The sequence below is a fragment of the Equus przewalskii genome, chromosome 23 (assembly GCF_037783145.1).
Source record: "Equus przewalskii isolate Varuska chromosome 23, EquPr2, whole genome shotgun sequence".
NCBI lineage: Eukaryota > Metazoa > Chordata > Mammalia > Perissodactyla > Equidae > Equus > Equus przewalskii.
In genome coordinates, this window is record NC_091853.1 from 1,534,384 (window position 1) to 1,559,320 (window position 24,937).

The following is a 24,937-nucleotide window of genomic DNA, read 5'->3' on the forward strand; positions in this document are numbered from 1 at the left end:
ATCGAGGATCCCATCAGTTTTGGGATCTGTCTTTGAAAGCACACGTTTGGGTGCCATTCTGTGAGAATCAATGTAATTTTCTGGGGAAAAACAAGTGATCCTGGAGTTGGCATCGGAGATGTGGAATGCAGGGCATTAACTGCCTTACTCTATTTTGTTTCTAGTGAGAAAGTTAAATGATGCTTATAGAATTACCTTGCCTCTGTTGGCAGAGAGTGAAAATAAACTCAGCTCTCAGTGTACAAAGGCTTCCCTCGTTCTTTTCCCTCCTCTCATACTAATCCTCATCGTTAAAGAAAAAAAAGGGTTGGTATTTTTCCCTCTTCCACCAATGGGATCCTCTCTAGGTTAAATATCTCTTTTCAGAATTTTCAGTTGACTGAAACTCCACTGAAGCCTCTCTTTCCACTCAGCTTTCCGCTGCACAGACTTCTCTTGACATGAGGCCCTGTGCTGCCTCCCTTGACAGATTGCATCTCCGTGGCATAAAGCTCTGCTGGGAAGCTGATGAGGTCGGTTCAGTTTCACTGCCTAGAATCTTGTTATGTGGTGTGGAAACCCAGCGTTCCACGCAAATAAACAGAAATGTATTAGACTGATCGTCAAGGGGTCTTGGGAAGGGATCCCAGCCCTCCTCCATAGTTAGTACTTGTGCCTTTTCTCAATAAAGCATCGCCGGAGACATTTTCTCCGGACAGAGATCGCATCACATGCCATGCTGGAACATCAGATGCTTCAATCAACCGACGGGCTCTGTCCAGGCCTGTGACCAAAGCTGAGGTGGCGTTTGGCCCTTCATCTCTTGGTCCATGCTTCAGGCTACGAGCAGTCAGTGTGCAGCTCATGCTCACAAACGTTAGCATCTTGGTCTCTGGAAATATGACTAACATTCAGCATTCCACCCACACTTTGTCTGTTTGAGAGGTATTTGACAGATCTATTTTGTGAAATCTCAGGCCAACTTCCTCTGCTACCTAGTTGGATTGGGCTAAGGGAATTAAATTAATTCTGCTATCATCCTGAGAGATACAGGTAGGTATAATGGAGACACCTTCTTCTCTGGGGCAGTTGGACCAGTAGTTGGTTAGTCAATCCCCAAAATTGTTAAAGCAGAGAATCTTAAAAAATATATAAAAAATTACAGTTCCTAAGCATTTTATTTTAACTTAAAAATAATAAATGCACATATGTTCATAAATCTTTTGATGTGGGCTAGAGCTTTTTCTTAGTCTGGGTCCTCTGACTAGAGTTCCATTGACTTTTTTTTTTTAAAGATTTTTTTTTTTCCTTTTCCTCCCCAAAGCCCCTTAGTACATAGTTGTATATTCTTCGTTGTGGGTCCTTCTAGTTGTGGCATGTGGGACGCTGCCTCAGCGTGGTTTGATGAGCAGTGCCATGTCTGCACCCAGGATTCGAACCAGCAAAACACTGGTCTGCCAGCAGCGGAACACACAGACTTAACCACTCGGCCACGGGGCCAGCCCCTCCATGGACTTTCTTAATACAACATCTGTGATTTCCAATTTCAGTTTCTTTAAGTTAAGTGAGTTCTTAAATGTATTTGAGAAATAAAATGCACATTTCCAGGTGTTTTAGCTCCACCACTGCAATCTTTTACTGCCGTCTTGGCAAAACCTAATTCATCAGCAGGTTTTTTTTTTTTTTTAGCAACTTGCCTTCATCAAGCCTTCCCAAGCATTCTAAGACTTATTTTTCACAGAAACATTTTTTTTTGCACTCGTATTTAATCAAGTTATATAATAATTTAATGTGTAATTAAAATAACAAGTATACCTATTATGAACAGACTACTGACCCTGGGGAAGCACCCAGCCTTGCTGGTGGGAGCAGAAAGGAGCAGACACACAAGAGAAGGGCCTACGAACAACCCAGCCAGGGCAGTGCAGAGAGTACTTGGAGTATGTCAGATAAGCTGGCAAGTGTGCTAAGAGCATAGTCTGTATGTGTTTCCCACCTTTTTGCGTTTATTGCTTACTATAGGGAATTTTATCTTAGAACCTGTAATCAGTTGCTAATTCCTCTGGTAGACTATAAACTTTGGGAGGACAGGACCCAGGTCTTATTATTTGTCTATCTCTAGTGCCTAATACAGTGCCTGCCCCATAATAGATGCTCAAGTGTTAATTATATATCTATATGAATATGTCTTATTGATTATGTGTATGTGTACACACACACACACACACATACACACACACACACACACTCTTAGTGCAGTGCCTTTCATGTACTTGGTGCTAAAAAGTTCTTTCTGAGTAAATGGATCTGTGTGTATGCCACTATACTTAATGTTCTCGAAATCCAAATAAGGACCTTTAGAGTATCTATCTATCTATCTGTGACTTATACTCTTAGAGTATCTGCTTTGTTTTGGAAGTTCCTTCTGTTTGTATGAGAAACTGAAACCTGACTGTGGAGTGTTGACACTCAGCTTAGAATGACTTGTCTTTTTTGGAAGATCCTTTTTTGATAATAACTATACCTCGTTCTTAGAATAATAAAAATGAGATCAATAATAACTAATATTTATCGAGTCCTTGCTATGTGCTTGGCACTGTGCTAAGTATCTAGTATCTCAGTTAATCTCCTCAACCCTGAAAGAAGACGCAGCCAAGCATGACGTGTTATTATTCCTACTTACGGATGAGGAGTCTGGGGCCGGCAAGGATGTGGAGAAGGCCTAGTCTTGAACGGTTGAGTAGTGAGTACAGTTTGTTTTTGGAGTGCTGCTTCTTATTTTAGGGGTTGTGGTTCCCTTTGGGTGGGGTGAAAGAGCTTGAATCCTAAAGAGACTGCTAGAGGGAGAAAGCGATACCCGCTTTTGGCTTTCTGGGAAGCAGGGCGGGCGCTCTCTGCTCCACAGAGTAGAACGGATCCTTGTGGCTGGGCGTTGCTCAGAGTGTTTGAACAGCTTCTGGCAGGTGGTAAGGTAAGCCAAGTGGCAGTGAAAACAAGCTACTGCGGGACATTCGATCCTGTCTGTCACTCTCCTCCCAGGTCTCTCATTCATTGGAGGGCCCTTCGGAACTCCTGCTCTGGTAGTCTGGATGTGTGTGAACAAGCTGCCTGTAGATGCCAGCACCAACAGCAGTGTGGGTCCCAGGGGCCTGGGCGGGGAGCGGGGCAGAGGTGGGAGGGCTCCGTTTTGGAGCAATGATGATGGAAGTAATTTTCCTAGCTGTTGGCATGAGATTGGCTCTGAACTGAATTTAAAGGAGTGTATGGTCTTTTGTCCTTCCTTGCTTTTGGGACCCAGCGGATATCACAACCTTGTCTTTACAAATTTGCCTACAGACAGAAATGAATCTAAAAAAGTACTAGTGTGTGGGCCTCTTGGTCGGGAGGGTGAGAACAGAAACAACAGAAACAAACAGAAGCCACCCAAGGCCTGGCAAACGGAGTTTCTTTGCAAGGCTGTCTGAATGTCAGACTCGTCCTTTTGTAGGTTGGAAGGAGACAGCATTTGGAGGCCATCTTCTCGAGGCTCTTTCTCAAAAGAAAAGCAGTAGCTGATTCTGTGGTTGGCTTTAAATTACTGTAAAGGCATCCTGGCGTGCAAGTTAACTTCTTGATGGACTTTTCGGCCAAAGGGATTTTCTGTTGCTGTGTGGCCATCTTTTTTGTTTGGCTGCAGCAGTTATAATTTTTGACAGAGGTCTTGACAAGAGTGTAGATTTTGGTTGAGGAGGGTGCTTTTATTTCTTAGCAAGGTTGATTTCATGTTAGAATGAATTCTCTTTACCCTTCTTGGGTTACTTTATGTAATCCTTGAAAAGAAAGACATTGACTGGTGCTGGCACTCTTTGGGTTTTATTCTGAGCTGGATGAAGTTGGCCAACTCAGGAATTCTAGAGTAGAGAGGGAATTTTGCAGTGGTGTGGATCACGTCTGTGGAAATATGCTGTGCCCGTCATGGTGGAGGTTTCCTCCAGTTTGGCCTTAAACTCACAGAGCTGGCTCCCTGAAATGCCAGCATCCGAGCCACGCATGCGAGCAGAAGTTGTCCACACCTAGGCCTTATCTGGATGTCCCTCTTCTTCAGTTTCCTATCCGGTTTCTGCTTCCCTGAGGCAGAGTGAAGTCCACTGGCCTTAGAAGCTCCCCCAACACATCATTTTCACAAGAGCCTTGTGAGGTTGATACTGTTATCCCCATTGGACAGAGAGGCACTGGAGGCGCCGAGAAAGTCAGTCACGTGCCTGAGGTCACACGGACCCTAGGAACTGAGATTCAGGAGTCCAGAATCTGACTTAGAGTCCACGCTTTTCCCCCAGGGCTCCCACACTTGCCCTCCACTCTTTGGGACTCTTTGGCAGTAAGTGGACTGAAGTGGGTTTGAGAGAGAGACCTGACTGAGCGTTCAGGTGGTGCTTGTGGAGGATACTTGCTGTCCAAGGGGAGCAGCCAGCCTGTCATTGTCATTTATGCTGACAGACTTCCTCCTCCTCCTCTGCTGATGGCCGCTGTGTAGAGACAGGGATGCTGCACAGAGGAGAGGAGCTAAGCGTGGCTTCCTGTGATTTACATAATAAAACAAGAATCTCCCCAGTGGCCCTTGATGGCCCTTTCCTGTCTGCCGTTGGCCGATGGAGTGGGCCACCCTGGGGACAGCCTCACTTACCGGCCTCCCCGGGGTCATCAGGCTCACCAAGAATGTTGAGATCAAATGTGCAGCTAAATTGATGAGATCAATTCATTAGGATAAAGACTTCCTCTACTTCCAAAGCAGTGTGGTGCTGGGGGCCAGTCTCTCTCCTTTAGAAGTTAATGTATAGATGAAAGATTTCCTGTTAGAAAGAGGTCTCTGCTGCCCTTTTCCAGAGCTTTGATTATTTGAAGAGAGGGAAGGACTTCTTGAGCCTACATCAAAATATTCAACTAGGCTAGTTTTCTACCTGCTGTTTCTTTTAGAAATGGTTGCTCTATAGGTTTGAAAGGTGACCCAAGTGACTTTTTTAAGTTGGAGGTGGGGAGGTTTATAGACATTGTGTGTGTGTGTTTTGCCTCCTTCAATTCTGACCACCTGGCGGTCAGCCTCATCTCTTCCCTTGTCCTGATCCTTTAATTCAATATTTATATACCTATTTGGTGCCCATATGAAATAGGTTTTTTTTTTGTTTAGCTTCTTTTTTTGGGGGGGGAAGATTAGCCCTGAGCTAACTGCTGCCAATCCTCCTCTTTTTGCTGAGGAAGGCTGGCCCTGAGCTAACATCTGTGCCCATCTTCCTCTACTTTATATGTGGGACGCCTGCCACAGCATGGCTTGACAAGCCGTGCCATGTCCGCACCTTGGATCCGAACTGGCGAACCCCGGGCTGCCGAAGCAGAATGTGCGCGCTTAACTGCTGCACCACCGGGCCGGCCCATGAAATGGGTTGTTTTTTTTTTTGGACTTTTTGTGAACTCATAAAAGACATCCCAGCTGTCCGAGGGAACAATACCCGCCCCACCTGCAGTAGACACCCGTTTGCAAAAGATGAATGGAAAGTGCTTTGAGTTTGTCCCCTTTGCTTTAGTTCACAAAACACCTTTCACTTTTTGATGGTCTTGAATTTGTAAAGTAAGTAAAATCAATTGAAATCAAAAGATGTTAAATTGAGAAAGAAAAAGATGCTGTCACACTCCCAGCTAGAGGCAGACTGTAGCCTGTAATTTCAGACTTACTTTGATTATAAAGCATAGTGCCCCCTCCCACCCCTTTTCCTGCTTTTCTTTCTAGTTCTGTAATCAGGAGACTGCTATTCTCTTTCTAGTGCTTTAATTAGTAGTCTGGTCTAAAATATAAGAACCTTAAACTTCTTAACAGAAACACTGGTTACTCATCTCGTTTACAGAGAGGCCACTCAGCCTCTGAGTCATTCAGTCATTCAACAAACATCATTGAGCACTGATTATGTGTAAGAACTGTGCTGCATGCCAGGGATTCAGAAACAAATAGAACACGTTTCCTGCCCCTGAATGTGCGTTGTCTAATCAGTGAGACCACATACAAACGACCAGGCCTATTCAGTGTGAGAAATGTTGTAATTGAGCTACATACAGAATTCTGATTTTGTACTTGTCTCTAGAGTAGCAGTTTCCATACTGTGTTGTATTTACCTGTTCATGTGGCTGTTCCTCTGTGAGCTGTTGGGGCCCAGGAATGAATATGGATATGGATATGGATACAGAACGAGTGGTGAAAGGATGTCTATTACCAATGCTAGGCCTGTCTTACATGGTGTTCCATAGCTTTTATAAGTTTCCTTCAAAACGTTTTAGTTACTAAAGAAAATAGGAAATGGTCTTGGGGTGGAGCTATCTGGGAAATAACGGATTTTGCATTCTTGCTAATTATTAGCAAAATGCTCGATTTGCTTTTCAGGATTCTCTTAGGTTAAATCACATGAAATTGCCACTTTGTATGTAATTTCACATGGGTCAACCTAATAAAAAGAGACCAATTTTACTGCCTCTGGTCTTTTTTAGATTTAGGACAGGCACAGAAGTGAGGTTCTGGGCAAGTACTGGGCATCCTGAACATATTGCTGCCAGGTTACCATCTCGGAGCGTGAGTCTCTCTTTGGCGCTTCAGAGAGGAAGCCCGTGCCCAGCCACGCCTGCGGCACGCAGCTCCGAGGTGCAGTTCCTTCAGGCAGTGCCTTCCTGTGGACTGGACAGGGAATAAAAATGCTGTTCTGTGCCCATGTAAAAATATTTTTGGTTACCTTGGAAAATGTACAAGAACAGGGTTTCTTGCATATATAAGAGAAAACAGCAAGTAAAAAGGATGTGTACACAGCACCATGAATGGGGTGCTATTCTTAGCTGGGGCACTAACCTAGAGAAGAACAGGAAACAGGACGCTTCTGAATGTGGACTCCAGCTGCCCAGGCTGTAGCCGAGAGGCTTCAAGTCATAGGGAGACTCATGACAGCTGCTAGTGTCCTCCAGACCTTCCGCTTTGGTAGAAAGGTTTACACTTTGTATATTTCAGACTGATATGGGGGAGGAGATGGCTCGCTCTTCCCAGGGATCTGGAGAGAAAGAGTAGGCAGAGGCTCTGGAAGTGGACTTCCTGCCTGTCCTCCTTCTTCCATGGGGATGGTCTGGATCTATGTGGTGGGTGCAGTGGCTCCTCTCATTCTGAGTGCGTTAGCCTCTGAGAAAGAGAGGGGCGCCTTCTTCAGCGATTTAAGTGTTCTTTGATTTGTCGTTCAGTCTTTCACATTGAGGTCCAATCTGCTTTACCTGGAAAGTTAAAGACCAGGAATAGGGATGTCTGATGCGTATTATAGCCACAGTGGACGTACCGGCTACTTTCTAGTTGCTCAGAGACTGCTGAGTGATTGAAATGTATCAGTGTCTGGAAGTTGGAGCAATCACCCAGCTTCTCTGTCTGATGGTGTGATTGATAGGGAGGAATGTTTCCAGGTAAAATTTTCCCATAGGATTAGGATGGTGATAGTATTAGCCAGGATCTGTGTTGTCACTGTCGCTATCACTGAATAATCTTTACTATGAAGCTGCTTAGAGTGGGGCTAGTAAGGCAATATACATCCAGCCCCCCACCCTATATGCTTATTGTCCGATATTGACAACAGCTCCAAGTCAGTGTTTACAAAGGGCCTGTCTTTAATTAGAACCTGATATGAGATGAAGTTTCTTCAAGGAGGGCCTGAAGTTGTGGCATTGCCTCCAAGCAGACTCTCTGAAAGAGATCGGACCTATATATAAACCATTCTACTTCCTCATTTCTCTAAATGGAAAAAAAAATCTCATTTCCTTTCTTTCTTACTCAGAACACTAAGTCCATTCAGCCACCTCAAAAGATACAGTAGCCAGGATACCTGTCTTAGAAGAAAGGAAAATTTTCTTCCTGAAGAGCGGTGCTTCAGAACCTCAGAGTCTCCTTTCATCTCTCTCCTGATTTGATTACAATGTGTGTGAAATGCGTGTAGGGAAAATACTGTCTGTAGAGAACTGTTACACTGGTTAATAGCATGTTCCTGTTCATGCTTTGACTGCATGAGTCCCCGTATTTTCTAGCTGTCACGCTAGTTAGCGGTCAGTTAGCCTCCTTAGGTAAGAGAAATGCCAGTTAGCTGTCTTCATGTGATGGGGAGGAGGAAGGGAGAGAAAACAGTCGTCGTCAGCTTCTCCGTGGAAGCGGTAACCATGTCAGAGCCCGGCCCCGGAGATGTGGCGGAAACTGCCAGGAGCCCTGTAGATCCAGTAACTCACCGTCTCAGTGCTGAGTTTGATGAGTGCCTCGACCTGCAGGTAAAGTCATTTCCAAGGGGCTGTGAGATCGTGCCCAGATTGGTTTGTGTCATGCTTACTTTTTCGAGCTTGTATTTGCTACTGGATTTTCCCCCCAACTGCTGTCGATGATTTATGTGACACCAAAGATTCCAATGAAAGTAACTTTCTGGAAGAGCTGTGGAAGCAAGGGGGCTAGAGAATTGATCTTGCCCCTGATCTGACAAATCGTTATCAGTTCTGTTGAATATGGTAAGGCCCGGAGTTGTCACTTTGGATGTGTTCTGGGAAATTTGAAGTTTGACACAAGGTATGGAGCAGGGAGGCTGGGCAGGGCAATGGCTTTACAAAATAAAATCTTCAGGGGCCGGCCCCGTGGCCGAATGGTTGAGTTCGCATGCTCTGCATCGGCGGCCCAGGGGTTGCTGTTCGGATCCTGGGCACGGACATGGCTGAGGTGGCGTCTCACGTAGAAGAACTAGAATGACTTGCAACTAGCATATGCAACTATGTACTGGGCCTTTGGGGAGGAAAAAATAAAGAGGAAGATTGGCCTCAGATGTTAGCTCAGGGCCAATCTTCCTCACCAAAAAAAAAATAAAGTTTAAAAAAATAAAATCTTCATATTGATGCAATCCTAAAGCACTTACCTTTTGATCTAGTGGTGGGAAAGTGCTGGATCTGTCTTCTGTGTAGATCCAGAATATGTGAAGCCAGCTGAAGTGAAGGGGTGTTGGGACAGGAGGTCTCCTGGCTTTTAGTAACGTTTCCTCTGATGTGGAATTTATCTGTTTTGTCTGGCTAATTGGAATTATGGTCTGGTTTCTGTTCCTAAAGACACTGCTGTTGGCCTTGGACTACATATTTCTCTTTGCTCACCAAATTGATGATATAAGTAATAAGGCATAAGATCTAATGTTTAGAATATGGTTTTGGATTATAGGTTCCTTGGGTTGTTAAGTTAGCAGAGAGAAACCAAGAGAGGCAGTATGGTGTAACTACAAACAAACATAACCCCAAACAACAAGCTATAGGTTGAGAGAGACCAGGTTTCAGATCCTGGCTGTGCCACCTATAAACTGTGTTACTTTGAGTAAATTGCTTAATCTGCTAGGACCTGTGTTTTTATTATAAAATGTGAACAAAATGACTGGCTACCTTGTGGGGAGGTTGTGAGGTTTCAGTGAGGGAAGGTGAAATGCCTAGTAAGGGCCTGGCATGTGGAGGCACACGTCAGCTTGAGCCGTTTTGTTATTAGCAACGGACTTAGCAGTGTATACATGGGTCCCTCCTTGCTTCCCACTTTTCCATTTGTAAAATGAACTTGACATTCTTTACTCACTGGCTGACAGGGAGCCAAGTGAGATATCCGAGCTCGTGAGGATGGATCCCCGGACCCAAACTGGGGCTCTGCACGTTGCTCTGTAAGTTGTAGAACTATGTTAAAAACACACCCTGCCCGTTTCCCCTTCTCAGTCTCCCATTCAGAGGGGGGCTTGCTGGCCTTGTGCTTTAAATAGTCGTAGATGGTGACTTGAATAGTAGATGTACACAATCCTTGTGAGTCCATTTGCGCTGTGCCCGGGAGTTCTATTCTTAGACCACAATCGCCGGAATAGAAAGCCTGTGACCCGACATCCCGCTGGAGCCTCGTGTGCTTGGTAATGGATTCCTCTGGGAAGCTGGGACAAAGGACTGGGTCTGCTTCTGTCACTGAGTAGGCCAGGTATGGGGCGGTCCAGTAAAAGCCAGTCTCCTCCTAATTGGAGTTTATGAGCCTGGCTTACCTGGGACATCTCACATTATGATCCTAATTAAAGTTCAGCCTGTTTGCTCTAGTCTCGAGGTTATAGGAGAATAAAGGCAGATAAGATATTTATGGGTGACCCTCTCTCCTATGTCATTTTCCTCTGGGTCTGTGAGTAAAGGATAACAGCACTTGTTATTTATGGAGCAGAGTGCCAGGGGGAGGAGGGCTGTGGTGCTTGTTTTGCTCCTTCTCTGAGCCCAGGGCTGTGCCAGCAGCATTTCACATGTTCCTTCCTTTAACGCTCAGTATTGTCAGCCCCATCGTACAGAGGTGGCAATTGAGGGTCAGGACTTGCCCAGGGTACCTGATCATCCCTTGCACGCCATCTCTCCTTCTAGATAGGCAACAAAGTGGTCATGTCAGGAAGATACTGGTCATTTAAAACATTACTAAGTGTTTATTAAACATCTGAATGTAGTTATTATATATGTGAGATTGCATTCACATGTAGGGCTCCTGATATTATCTGCAAAGAGCCTGGCCCTAGCCCTGAGGTTGGCATTTTATGCAGTATTTTCGTTGCCTGACTCTGGAGCTATGATGCTGGGAGCCTCCATACCATGGGGGCGTTTCTAAGAGTAGCCTGACCCCTTAATTATCTTACTGAAGACGTTATCCTTTGTGGAGTATCTTTCTCCAGGAAACCCCCGGAGCTTCCAGAGACATGATCTCAGCTTCATAACATCCCTGTTAAGACAGGAGGGGCTGAAATCATTTGCTCTCCTTACAGTGAGTGGGAGACAGGCACGGACGGGAGACAGAGGCACAGAAGTTAAATAGTTGGTCCAAGGTCACATCAAATGATTTTGGACTCAGCTAACAAATCTGTCTAGGACTTGTTCTCCCAAATGTTGCAACTTCCCTTACAATGTAATTTGATCTCAACCACTTTACAAGGCTTATCTTTCTTCCTCTTTTTTCTAATTTGGTAAATAAGATGTTTTTCACACCTACTGCCTGATTAATGTTGGGTTTTAATTTAGCCCTTCAAGATGATCAATGACTTAACCGAGAAAACTGCTGCCAGAATGTGGTTTATAATACACTTTTGTCGTTATTTCTCCCAGATACTGAACGTTCTGCTTCTCTCTTTTGCACACTCAGTCTCCGTGGGTTAAGAACATTGGGACTCTCATCACCTTGACAGGGAAGCTTCTGTAGTTGGGAATTGTCACCTTTTTCAGAGCAGTGTTATTAGGGGACAAAAATCTAGAAATTCCTGTCCTTGGCTTCGCAGACGAAGGGAGCACGTTCCAGGATAGCTCCTGGTTCGTCCTGTAGGAATAGTACAGATTTGGTTTGTGTTATTCCTCGCTTGTTGTAATGATGTTATGATCCATAATCATACGTTTCTAGTTAGCCTCATGACTCACTGTTCATTAAAACACGCGATTACTCTGTGGAACGCTCCCCCTGTCTTTAGATGGAGTTGGTGAGGTGATGTGAGGATGACATTTGGCCTCTTAGGGAAATGACCAAGGAGTTCAGGTTCTCAGCTGTATTATGTAAAATTTTCAGTCAGTTTCACTACTTAGTACTGTGAAATGAGTTATAAAGGGGAACTTTTTACAAAAAGAGATAGATTCACTCAGGGGAGGGGGAATCCGTTGTTAGTAAAATATGTCTAGTACCAAATGCTTTTTGTCTCCTGATGACCTGTCAAGCTGTGCATCTTCTGGCTTCGTAATGTATTCAGTTCCACATTCATTCATTCAGCATTTTCTGTATACCTGTGATGTGTCAGGCACTGTGCTGGACACTGGATGACAGAGATAAACAAACCCCCAAATCCTAGCATCCCACAGTGGATGTTGGAGTTAGTGTCATTCAGCTTCTTTAGATTCTGCAGTAGTTCCAAGGTTTTCCCGGATCCTGTCCCAGTGTCCTGTTGACTCTGCTTCAGAGTATGTCCCAGACTCTGACTGTCCTTCATCAGCCTGCTGCTGCTGCTGCCCGGGGCCAGCTGCCATCACTGCTCCCTGGACTATCCTGGCAGCCTCCTAACTGGTCTCCTTGCTTCCACCTCTGCCTCCTTCAGTCTACTCTCAACACAACAGCTAGAGCAGTCTTTCAAAATGGAATTCAGGTCATGTTACTCCTCTGTTCACATGCCCCAGTGGCTGTCCCTTCCCTCCGTGATTGGGCCCCCCTGCCCATCTGACCTTGCCTCCTCCTGCTTTCCCCCTCGGACTCCTCTTCGTCAACACTGGGCTCGTGTGTTTCCTTTAACGTGCCAGGCAAACTGGACGCAGTCCTGTCTGAGGGCCCTGTTCTTGCTGCTGCCCGGAACAGTCTTCCCCTGGTATCTGCATGGCTCACTGCCTCAGATCTCTGCTGAAAAGTTAACTTATCAGCAGGTCCATCCTGACCACGCTCTGTAACATGTACCCCAGCCTTGTCCTTCCTGCTCGGTTACTATCTGGTTCCCCCTTCCCCTCACTAGGATGTGAATGTCACAAGGGAAAGGGTTTTGTCTGTTTTGTACACTGCCTAGAAGGTGCTCAGTAAATATTTGTTGATTGAATGAATGAATTGGCCTATTACTGAATCACTCGGTGCATGTCCTCTGTAGAAGGGGCCCCTTGCACCCGTGGCACACATCTGTCTGATGGTGGGGAAGACTTGCTCAGATTGGCTCTGTCTGTGTGGAATAGAGTTTTTCTTAGCATAATCCCCATTGGCTTATATGGGTTTAAGCCACAATTTTAGCCTTATTAGTATGACTCTTTAGTCATAAAATCAGAGGATGTTAAGACTGGAAGGGATCTGGGAGACCATTAGGCCCACTTCTTTCTTTATTGATGTGAGAATAAGAGTCTTGAGAAAGTAGGTGAGTTACCCAGAGTCATAAAGCTGGTTAGGGGGTCAGTCTGAAATTAGGCCTCTGATACCTTGTTCCATGGTCTTTGCTGCATCTGGTCTCCGCTGATGGAGAGAGTTCACAGGCTTTCAGATTTGACAATTTCTCTCCAGACTCCAAACAGGAGCTTTTATCTGGACATTCTGGGTTGATGTAGATGCGTGATGGCCTGTAATATGCGGAAAATCCCGAAGATTGACCAGTGTGAATGGGAACTACCCCCGATGTGCCAGGAGGACCACAGGCACGCTCACTCTTCATTGGCAGGAGACGTGTAGGGTGGGAAGGAAACCAAAATCAAGATCCTTTGCCGCTCCAGTTGTTTTGTTACATGTCACAGTCAGAATGTGTCTTCCATTTAAATTCAGAGTTTTTGATGAACAGCCAGACCAGCTGCAAGCCCTTCAGGCCAGAAGGCTCGATCTTGCCAACTGTTCGTTTTCTTGATGGACTTCCTTATCCCAGGCGCTTGTGTCTAGCCAGCCTATTGTGGACCTGTCAGACGGGCGTAGAGTCCTCCTCTTTCAGAAAGTCAGTTTCCCCCATGCAGCGTGTGTCCTGAAGCTGGCCTGCCTCCGTCCTCTTATGAGTGCCTGTGGTCTTTTGTTAAGCAGGGTGAAGTGAGATGATCTCTTAAAGAGAGGGAAACTCCTCCAGTAACTGACCGAACTGTAATTGGGCTGGCAGACAAAAGACTTAAATCTGTTAATTTCTTGCCATCTGTTTTGTGATGTAAGGTGCCCCAGTTTGGATCTAGAAGGCACTTTGACCATACATGAAGAATGTGTCACATTTAAGTCCACTGTCTGTAGCCTCTCTGAAGGTACCAATCATGCAGAAAGCCCATCTTTTTGCTGCGTCTCGTTTCTCTCAAGCCAAGGCTTGGACTTTCTTAGCTTACTTCACCGTACTGCTGATTTAGGTAGGGAAGGTACTCAGGAGATGCCGATTTCCAGATAGTCATTGTTGGGTCAAGGGATGTTTTGTATCCTGAGTATGGTAGCCATACTGCCTAGAGAGCTTCATTTTGGTTTGGTTACAAAATTTATTTTAGCTTAGTTTTCTTACACTAGGTGGGCAAATAATAAAGGCCAGAAAGTTTATGGCTGTGCTCTAAGACACCCAGTATAACAGTGAGACCCAGGATTAGGGATGCGGAGTTTCTCTCTTGGTAGGTTTGTTTCTTTTCAGGCCAGGCTAGTGGAGTCTCTGAGCACCACTGAATTCTCCTTTTTACACCTTCAGATTTTGTAAGGTTACCTTTTAGCCCTCTGGGTCTTGGGTGATTCTCAGATCTGAGTCAGTCACTCATGGAAGCCCTTGGTATGGATCAGGTGGACCTTGAGTAGTTGAGTTCACACGACTAGGGTGGTGAGAGGGGCTCTCCTCTTGATTATTGTACATTTTCTTACCGAAGAGCTAGGGGAGCAATCTCAAGGTCAGGAGAGCTCACCCTGATGTTTTGGCTTGTTGGAGATCGTGCTCGATTCTGACTTGGGTTCTGCCATCAAATACAGAATGTCCTGATCGTCAGAGGCAGAGGCAGCACAGCCTGTGAGGTCAGCACTAGAAAAAGCAATTCTCGCCAATTCTTGTTTTCTATGCTAAAAGTTATACTTTGAGATTTGAGCCTGCTTCTTTCCTTTGCTTTTTTTTTTTTCCCCAGTAGCAGTTTAAATTGGCTGTTCATTTAGACAAATGCAAGAGGATATTAACCCAGCAGCCTTGGAAATAAATGTGAACCTACATATTCTTTTCCCAGCTTTTCCTCTTTTTGCTACCTTGGTAGTATGTTAAATGTATTTTCTCTCTCAACCTTTGGGGGTTTTTTCCCCTGTTTTTGGCAGACATCCTTGTCTTGGAAGAGCAGGTAAAAAGCTGACGTTAGGACTCTCTGGAAGAGTACAGTACAGATGACAGGCTCAGCTAATGGTAAGCAGAGCCGGGGAGCTGGGCTCAGCCTGAGCTGGAATCAGTCAAATTAGCAAAGCGCTGACTCTCAGCGGCAGGAACACAAGTGACCACAAAGTGTTAAGCACATCTGGAAAGGGATTCTGACATCATCCTCAGCATCTGTGGGGAATACACACAGCCTGTAGACCCATTCCTCTTTGACCCTATAAAGATTCTTTAAAGAGTAATGCCCTGAGTGGCTTTCTGGCCCGCTCTCCTGCTCATTTGTCTTTGAGGAGATGGAAGGAGACAACCTGCCTGTGGAGCTCCATGTGCCCCAGAGGCAACTGGGTTCTGCATTTGAAAGTATTGAAGCTAAGAGACAGGGTCTTAGGGGACCCCAAGGGATCTGCTTTTCTGCTACCCATTGTCCCTGCAAAACTTTTCCTGGCAGCCGGCATTGCTGTTTAGCTAGGTTGTTCTCTGCTGTCTAAGTTGTTTGGCAGTGCTGTGTCAGGATGCGGGTTTTCTGAGTGCTTTCCCAGCTGGTTACTTGAGTGGTGGTTAGGGAGGGGCGTTCTGAGCTGCTGAGGCGGGCCTCCTGTCTGGATGCTCACAGCTGGACTGGTGGGAGGAACGCCGTCTTCATTCTGCTGCCTTTGGTGGTGGCTCTTGAAACGTGAAGGGGGGTGAGTTGGGGGAGCGGTAGGTCTTCTTGTGTTTCTTTTGGTGAAGTAGTCTAGACTACAGGAGGCAGTGTGACTTTTACGCTTGTCCTGTGCATACTTCTCTATTCGCTCTTGCCACCTTCCTCAGCCTATAATATCTCCAGCTCCTCTTGGTTGAATTTATATAAGGACTCCATTTTCAAAACCAGGCCGCTTTTCAGTTCCTGAGCCAATAATCACTGAAAAGTAAGTTCCGTAAGCAGCCTCAGATCCACCACCTGGTAAACCATGCTGCCAGCCAGACTTGGGATCTGGGATGCCAGATCAAGCGCTGGGTGCCATGATGCCTCTGCAACTGAGCACCTCCCTGTGTTCCTCCAGGTGGCTCGGCCCATCAGAGCTGAACTGTCCCTCAAGTCCTAGACTCTTGTAAGCAGAGGCTTTGCCTAAACCCAGCGCTGCTTGGCTCAAGTTCTGTGTTGCTCTTTTTTTCGTGGTGGTGCACAGGGGGCTCAAATATACACAAAAGAAACACCCAGATAAAGCAGTTATTCTCATTTTGCCAAATTTGTTTCATCTTTTCCAAGCCCATAAACATTTACTTTTATACAGGAAATACTGGATGAAAATTTAATTCCCTACCCCATCCACTTTTTTTATATCACTTTTCAGAATAGTGAGTTAGGGACCTAGTAACTTCCAGTGGTAACCAACAACTTTTTTTCCTGAATATCATTACGAACGCAAAGATTTATTACGTATTTGATGTGTTTCAGCCGACTGCAATCTTTATTTATTAATTGTTTTGGATGCTCACATTGTCTTGTCTTAAGTCAGTGGGCATCCCTTCAGGTTGACTCTCATGTTCTTTTGACATTACCCCGTTGAACTTTGGAAGCGTCCTTGCTTTCTGGCACAGGATATTCCAGGCTCTATATCCTGCACCAGGTGTGGAATCAGCCATTTCTCCAGGGGGCCTGATTCCTTTAGTAGAGGACACAGTCTGGGCTCTAGGATTGAATTCCTTTTGTCAGCCCCCTTCCCGGGGACTACAGCCTGCTCCCCTGCTCATAGCCAGTGTGAGGCTCTTGCTGGGAATCCACAGATCAACAGTCAGCCACTGTGGGGTTCTGCCTCACTCTGGTAGAGATTCATCTCTGAGAATCTTGTGCTCTACGCCCTGGTTCTGACACTTCTGCTTCCATCATCCTGAATTTTGCTAGCCCTCTGTATGCTATGCCTTGGACTGCCAGGCTGTCCTCACTGGGGCCAACTTCCCAGGCTAGAATAGTTACCCCAGCCTATGCCTGATATCCTATAAGCAAGGTTCTGTCTGAGCTCTGTTTAGCTTCTGCCCCTTTGGGCCCTGTATTCCACCAGTTCCCAGCATTCCATTTATCTGAAACTCTCCCTCTCCTCATCAAAATCTTAGCTGGTCTTTAAAGATTTACTGCTGCATCCTGGATTCTGAAGAACCAGCCCGGGAGTTCCTGTTTCAGTTTGAGAACCTATAGGTCTGTCTCCTCAGGTGAGTATCAACCCAGCTGGATTAGGCAGGCCGGAGTGGGGGGTTATGGTGGCTGTTGGTGCAGCATGTAGCTGGCTGGCTTATTCTCAGCCTTTCCCTTCCTTGGGTAATCCATGGGGTTCAGCATCTTCAGATTGGGCTTTAGTAGGTCGTCCTCTTGATTTCCTGCCAGGGAGCAGGATGCTCTGGCTCTGTGCCATTGGCAAAGGGATTTAAGGATCGGTAATGGGCTGCAGTTTTGTTAAATGGAACAGTATGAGGAGATGGCCTTGTAAAGACGCTTGGCAGCAGGGCCCATTTGAATGATTGGTTCTTGGCTCCCGTGTTGGCAGATCCTTGATAGGAATTTTGAATGATCCCAGATCTGACAGACCACTGGTAGTTACTCCAGAGGCGGGTCAACTGGGCGTCCTCCAGGTTGATTGGGTAACTGTCTTGAATGAGGTTTTGTGAACCTCTGGAGGTTTTGTGTGTAAGGTTTATGATTTGGTTATTTTAGTTTAGCCTGTTTAGCTTCTTTACATGGAGATAATAAATGTGGAAGAGAAGCAGACATTAGGGTTGAAAAACCCAGACGCCTTGTTCCCCCGTCCTCTCCTTGGGTTCTGTGACTGGACCCACAGGTGAGTCATGAGGAGCTACGTTCACAATGAAGTAGCCCCAGATCTAGCTCTGCCTTGTGTTTGCTCTAGTCCTTCAGTCGATTTACTTCAAGCAACCCAGTAGCATGTCGAGTGGTCATTCAGGACTGCAGTAACTTCACTTCATTATATCAAATGAGAGGCCCAGTAATTCATAGCCTGTCATTTCTGGAGTCTGGAGATGGCTGAGCATCAGCTTTGCTGAAGCAGCTTCTATTACATTAGAAGAGAACCCAGCTGGCTGCGCCCAAGACCTGAAGCTTTTCGACGCTGAGTAAGGAGGCCATGTGAAGGAAGCAGAATGACTCTGGAACTCAATCCCCCAACTGAGAAAGAGAGTAATAACATTCCGGGTTGGCCTCTTTTCATTTCCCTTTGATTTTGAGTAATAAATTCCCTCCCTACTTCCCAGCTGAGCGATTTGGGAGCCTGTATTCCCTAGAAAGACTCTGCTCTTGCGCCCATCAGACTGAATTAGGTGAAAACTCCTTGGCTATAATGAATGTTGAAGGATTTCAAAGGGCTAATGGAGATCCTTCTAGAAGTAACAATCTCCATTCTATTGGTAAAGCAGTTCTTCAGAAATTCCCTGAATGTCTTGGGTTATTTTGTACAGCAAAACAGCCAGCATTGAGTTTTCTTTGCTGATAAATGACAGAGCGAATGTGGACATTTGGAATTCATGGAGATGAATTCCTAAGTTGCATTTTAGCCCACGTGCTATGTCTCCTTTCCTAATCCTTTCACCAGAGCTGCTCTGAGGAAACAGCACAGATAGATTTGCTGTACTTTTTTCCCTGTCTCTTCCCACTGTTCTTTTAGAAAGTGGGGAGTGGCTGCCTGCCAGGGGGAATCTGGGTGACAAAAACTAAGGCAGATTCAGAGTTATAAGCATAGCCCCCACCCGGCTTGCTTACAAAGAAAGGAAAGGAGGGCTCAGCCCTGTGGCCCAATGTTTAAAGTTCTGTGTGCTCCGCTTCAGTGGCCCAGGTTTGGGGGTTCGGATGCCGGGTGTGGACCTACACCATTCATCAGCCATGCTGTGGTGGCATCCCACATACAAAATAGAGGGCAAGTCTTCCTCACAAAAAAAAAAAAAACAGAAGAAGAAAGGAAAGGAAAGGAAGTCTTGTACAAAATCTTGCTTCATTGGCTTTAAATTTGGTATTTACTGAGAGATCACATTCTACTTTAGCACTATGCTGGTTGCGGTGCCCCTGTTGATTTATTTCGTCCTACGTTTATGGAGCACCCACAGTGGTCCTGGCACTATGCTGGGGCACCTCAAATAAAAAGATGAACAAGACATGGTCCCTCCTGCCTACAGCCCACAGTCTAATGAAAGAGCATCACAACATGTGATGAGAGCTATGGTAGTCTTGCCACATATTTGCATTTCTATCCTAAAGCCAGTGGGGAGCTGTGAAGTTATTTTAAGCAGGAGAGTGACATGAGCCCATTTGTATTTTAGAAAGTGAAGATACCAGTGATTTAGAGCAGGTTAGACTAGAAGCAATAACGGTTCAGACAGCAGATGTTTACTGAACCCCTGCTTAGTGCTAGGCACAGTTCTAGGTGCTTGGAACCTAGGGGTGTGCCAATCAGGTGTTTCCTGCTCTCAGGAAGCTGATGTTCTAGTGGTGGTATGAGATCAGGTAGGCAGACAGTTAACATGCAACAAATATTTTTCAGATGGTGATAAGTCATTGGAAGAAAATAATTAGAGCCACAGGAGTTAGAATGGGCATTGGGGTAGTTAGCGAGGGCCAGCCTCTCCAAGGAGGTGACACTGAAGCTGAGGCAGCTACGGGAAGTTGTGGGGAAGAGTGGTCCTGATGGGAAGAACAGCAAGTGCAGGGACTCTGAGATGGGAACCTACTTGGCACAGTGTTTGAGGGCCGTACAGAAGGTCAGGGTGGCTGGAGCATAGAGGGACAAGTGCTACTGAGATGAGGCTGATGGGCCTTGTGGGCCAAGGGAAGGGATTGGGATTAATTCCAAGGGAGTTGAGAAGCACTGCAGTTAATTAAATCAGGGGTTGGCAAACTCTGGCCCATGGGTCGAGTCTGGCCTGCTGCCTGTTTTTGTAGATAAAGCACATTGGAACACGGTCACGCCCATTGGTTTACTTATTGCCTATGCCTGTTTTTACATCACAAGGGTAGAGTTGAGTAATTGTGACAGAGAACATATGGCCCAGAAGCCTTTATTTACTAGCTGGCCCTTTACAGAAAAAATTCGCTGACCTCTGAATTAAATGATCTGTTTGTTTTGTCTGTCTATCTAACCTCGTACCACCACCAGAACTTAAGCTCCTCAAGAGCGGGAAACATCTGATTTGCTCACCCCTAGGTTCCCAGCTGCTCAAACTGAGCCTAGCACTAAAAGGGCTCAATAAACAGCTGTGGTCTGAACTGTTAATGCCTCCAGTCTCACCTTGCCGGGTAGAGAATGAATAGTGGGAGACAAGAGTATATCTGAATGGTTGAGGCAAGAAATAACTAGATGTCGAGCACCAGAAGGCAGGGATCATGCTGCATTTATTCTGTTTAAAAGCGCCTAGCGATAATCTATACTCATTAAATGCTCTTGAATGAATGATGAGATACTGAAGAAAGCAGTGACAGTGAAATGAAGAGGAAACAAGACTTTGAGAGATGTGTAGGAGGCAAAAAATCAGGACAGCTTATTGTTGACTAGGTGGATAGAAGTGGGGGCGAGGCAGAGGAGGGAGTGTAGGATGCCTCTCAGGATTCTGCTTCAGGTATCTTGGTGCGTGGCAATGCCATTAACTGAGACAGGGAAAGCGGCACTAGAAAGAGTGTATGTTGCCAGGGAGAAGGACACGGGACACCATTGGACATGGGACACCCAGGACATCCAGGTAGAGATTTCTACAAGGTGGTTGAAAGATAGGTGTGGAGCTGAGTGGCCTGAGGATGGACTGGTGGGAATTTGGGAGTCCTCTGCTAACGCAGGCTCTCCCCAGAAGAGGAAGGCAGGGACGGATCTCATACGGATTTATTTCCTGTACAGATTTGGATCTAAGGAGGGGGCAGAGCTAAACTAGCTGTGTGGACGGTTTGTATCGTTCAGTCTGGCCGTCTTGTGAGAATACAATATTGTTTCTGGGAGACTGGTAGGCTCTGATGAGGGCTTGCCTTACGCACGCTTCTGGATGCCAACCTCTTCTCTTACGTGGGGTGACCGGGCAGCTCTGGGGGTCTCCCTTCCCAAACTCCGTGCTAACACTGGAACATCTGTGACCTTTTAACTCTGCAGTTGACTCGTGTCTGCATTTATCTAGTTGAGAATATGGATGGGTAGGAAGGTCTTAGTTGTCCTTGGAGTTTTGTTAGAGCAAGAACTGTCTGACACTAGGGTTAGTTAGACACTTGGCAAAATTTTATTCATTTTGGTGCCGATCCTCTTAACCCACAAAACTAGACAAACCTCTGACGTGCCCTCTCCTTCTCTCTTCTTTCTTCTTGTCTTGCCTGGGGAGGGAGAACTGTGGAAGAGATTTATAAAAAAGCACTTCTGTTGAAAGTGGGCTTAAAATAGTTGTAATCCCAGACTTGGCTGTAAAGCTCTCCTCTTCACACAAGTCCGTTATGAAAACCCAAGAATAAAATCAAAATTGTAAAAGGAGCAGAGAAGGAAGGCTACTCTCTACCCTGTTGTCCACCTCTATTTTTAGCGCAGTGTCACGTTTCTGCTGTTTGCAGGTTTTTAGAAGGCTGAGTTAACCCAGTCTTACATGTAATGTTCACATTTCATGGGCCCTCGTGTTTTATCAGTTTCTCCTTCCCTAAGGAGACAGTCAAGTAATAGTCTTGCCACTCCTCTGACCTAAATTATTACTGTCCTGAGGTTCGTGACTTCCAGCAGGCCGAGGTAAGAAGTCTGAAGCCCGATCACTTGGTCCTGAAAGCAGAGGAAATAGAGCCCCCACTCCCCCCGCCACCAAATGAAGTAGGTAGTAAAAGTAAATTAAAAACATGAAAAAATTATTTTGAAATGTATATGTTGGGAAGTATTATTTCATCCCAGTTCTGGTCTTCCCCGTAGACTCCCTGTTCCTTATTATATGCCCCTCAATAGTTTCTTATATATCTGTCTAGTGTTTCTTTAGGTAAATACAAGCAAATATGAATATATGTTCTTATTTCCCCCCTACTCTTTTTATATAAAAGATAGCATGTTGTGTAACCTGTTTTATAACTTGCTTTTTGTCCTTAAGTATGTCCCAGGGATCTTTCCATGTTGGTACAGAGAGAGCCTCCTCATTCTTTTATCAGAGCTGTGTAGTATTCCATCGTGTGGATGGCTGCTTCTTAGTTTATTGAACCAGTCCCTTACAAATGGACGCTTGAGTTGTTTCCAGTATTTGCTGTTACAAGTAGTACCTTAATGAACAAAGGCAGCTTTTTGAAGGGTTGCACAGTATTGCATATGCTACTTAAAAATGAGATGATTATTCTTCATTCTTAGAATGCTGGTGAGTTTTATTGGTTGATAAATTCCTAGTTACTGGTATTAGTGAGTGAAACATTAATGATGGGTCCGACATCCCTTCCTAACTCAAGAATCATTAGTATGACTGCCCCGTGGAGGCATACTGCTGTATCTCAGGTTTATTTTCATAATAAAATCTTTGGAAATTTTAATAAATGAAATCTACTTAAGGCCTTTTGCTCAAGAAGTCTGAATCACTGATCACTGCAATTACTGCCATGGCAGCTGTAGAGCAATTTAACAGGATAATAGTGAATAAGATAAATTACACTTCAGATTCTTAATGGATTGATGTGCAGAGGTATTCGAGGGGAGGTGGGGGCGGGGAGGAGCACCTTTTGAATTTCAGCACACAGCTTTATAAAAGAGGGAACTGGGCCATTGTAGCCATTACTATTTGGAATGAGTCATTCTGTACCAACCTCTGGGGCTGCGTGGTGGGTAGAGCGTCCTGTTTATTATAGACAGCAACTTGAGTTAATTCTCTGGTATGTGTTCCTCTGTGGACTGGGTGGAAATTCTAGGTGACTTGCTAATTGTCTTATTTAGAATACTCCTATTCCTACTAAAGAATTAGTATCTTTGGTGTGAAAATAGGGAGGCAGACCAGTTTTACAAATAGCTGCTGGCCAGGGGAATAACAGTTTGTGCCAGGTGAGTGGTTAAAAAAGGCAGACTGGAAAAATAACTGTGGGATGGTAAGTGTTCTGCTCTTATTTACAAGGCTAACATAGTCTGCCTGTGTGTTGGGCATGGGGGAGGGGATGGGTCAGTTAAGAAGTAAGTACAGTGCTGGCTTTGTGTGTCCCTCGATTTCTCTTTAGGGGAGAATAGTAAGGATGTGGGTCACATGGGGGGAGGGGCTTTCAAAGGGGCCAAAGGAAGCAAATCTAGGAGACCTGGCCTCAGTTCCACCCTTACAGAGGGACGTTCCTTGGCACCTGATCACCATGTGGATGCCCTCACTTCTGTGGGGTATTGATCTGACACCTTCTTTCCAAGGACCAAACGCTTAACACCCATTATCTCGTTGGTCCCCACCAAAGCCCTTGGAGCATAGGAGATGAAAGCAGAAGAATGAAGTCTTTTCTTTCTTGTTGTTTAATCAGCATCAACATGCTTTAAAGTGCCATTGGATTTGGAGTAGTGTTGTGTTAATATTAAAGCAAACTAAATTGCCTTGAAATTAGAAAGTCCTTTTGGGCAGGGACACGTTGAGAGAATGAGACCTGGAGCTGCTCCTCTGAGCTGGAAGAGGGCTCGTGCCCAGGGAGGGAGGAGGCTTCCAGACAGCGTGGTCGGAGAATTTGTGTTCAAATCCTGATTGTGCCCCAAGTTATACAACCTCTAATTTATAATTATTTTAGTCTGTAAAATAAGGAGAATGATATCTACTGTGCAGTTTTTAAAAAAATGATTAGATGAGATAATAGATACAAAGTAGGCTCTAATGATTATTAGCAAGTAGTCTTCTGAAGGGGCTTATTGATAGATCTGGAGAGCAGGAAGGTGCCTTCTCTTGCAGGAGGAGACTGGTACTTCTGGCAGTAAATCAAGAGGGCTGCCTTTAAGATTGGGAAACATATTGACAGTTTGGAGGAAGGTGTTAGTTACCATGGCAACTTGGGAATTCATTTGGAGGGAGAATTGTGACTGGAGGTTATCTCACTATAAGAGACTGACTGGTGGAGATTAAAAAAAGGCCCGTCTAGCAGGAATGAAATCACACTCTATATCGTCAGGAAACACCGAAAGAGACATGCTCCAGAGAAAGTTCTGGAAGTGGGTCAGAGCGTTATGCAGAACTTCTGCAGTAATAGGGGATGTGTCTTCGTGGGCCTTAATGCTGCTGCCATTTTATTGCTTTTGTTCACATGTATTACTTGGGTAAAAAAAGTAAATGTACGAATGGGATTTCAGTGAGGTTTTTTTTTTTTTTGTCTTCTGAAAACATGACATCAAACTGTCACACATTTTCCTACAGTTGGTTATCAATCCCCAAGAAGGTTTCAGTTAGGGAGAGCATGACTACCCACTGTACCTTAACTATTTAGTTTGTTTCTAAGGTAAATGACATAATGAATACAGGTATGTCCTCTTGATTGGGCAATTAAGGCATGTTTTCTTTTTGTAAAGCCTCTTGTGATATCACTCGATTACTGATTTTGAAAAGCTTTTTGGTATGATGTATGTAATGTGCATTATTAATTTGATTCTTTGGTCCATCTGCTATCTGTTACCTTCTTGTAATTGCAGCCTTGCCCAGGCACAAAGGAAGGGACTGAATGAAACCCCTTGTAACAGCATGATTCTAGATTTGCTATTTAATTCTCCATAAGCTTCCAGCGCTCACCCATATCCACTTCTCTCCTTCCCTTTGAAGTTGGGTGTGGCCATGTTTCTTGCTTTGGACAGCAAAATGTGGCCATACATGGCACTTCTTGGCAGAAGCAGTTGCCAGTATGAGACAATGCAGTGTTCTCTTTTCCTGCCTCAGTGATGTGAAAATTTGTGACCAAGCAGAGCCTCTGTCATTCTGGGTCCTTGAACTACAAGGATGGACATATTCTCCCCTCTAACACATATTGGACACATAGAATAAGCACAAAATGAGCTTTTGTTGTGGTAAACTGCTGAGATTTGGGGGATGTTTGTTACTGCAGTAGAACTCAGCCTATCCTCACTACTTCGGTAGACATTTAGCACATATTTATTGAGTATTTACCGCATGCTGGACCCTGTTGAGTTGGGATATAA

General features: G+C 45.1%; 1 protein-coding gene across 17 annotated transcripts in view; it reads left to right on the forward strand.

Moving 5' to 3' along the window:
- Nucleotides 1–24,937, forward strand: part of SRGAP2 (SLIT-ROBO Rho GTPase activating protein 2) — a 236,630-nt gene that overhangs the window by 28,998 nt on the left and 182,695 nt on the right. For 3 of the 17 annotated variants that reach the window (XM_070591419.1, XM_070591421.1, XM_070591430.1), the window contains exon 1: nucleotides 7,815–8,283. The exons of the other annotated variants lie outside the window; for them this stretch is intronic. The gene's annotated coding sequence lies outside the window, so the exon portion shown is untranslated. Of the gene's footprint in view, nucleotides 1–7,814; nucleotides 8,284–24,937 lie in introns of those variants that run through there. 17 annotated transcript variants of the gene reach the window in all.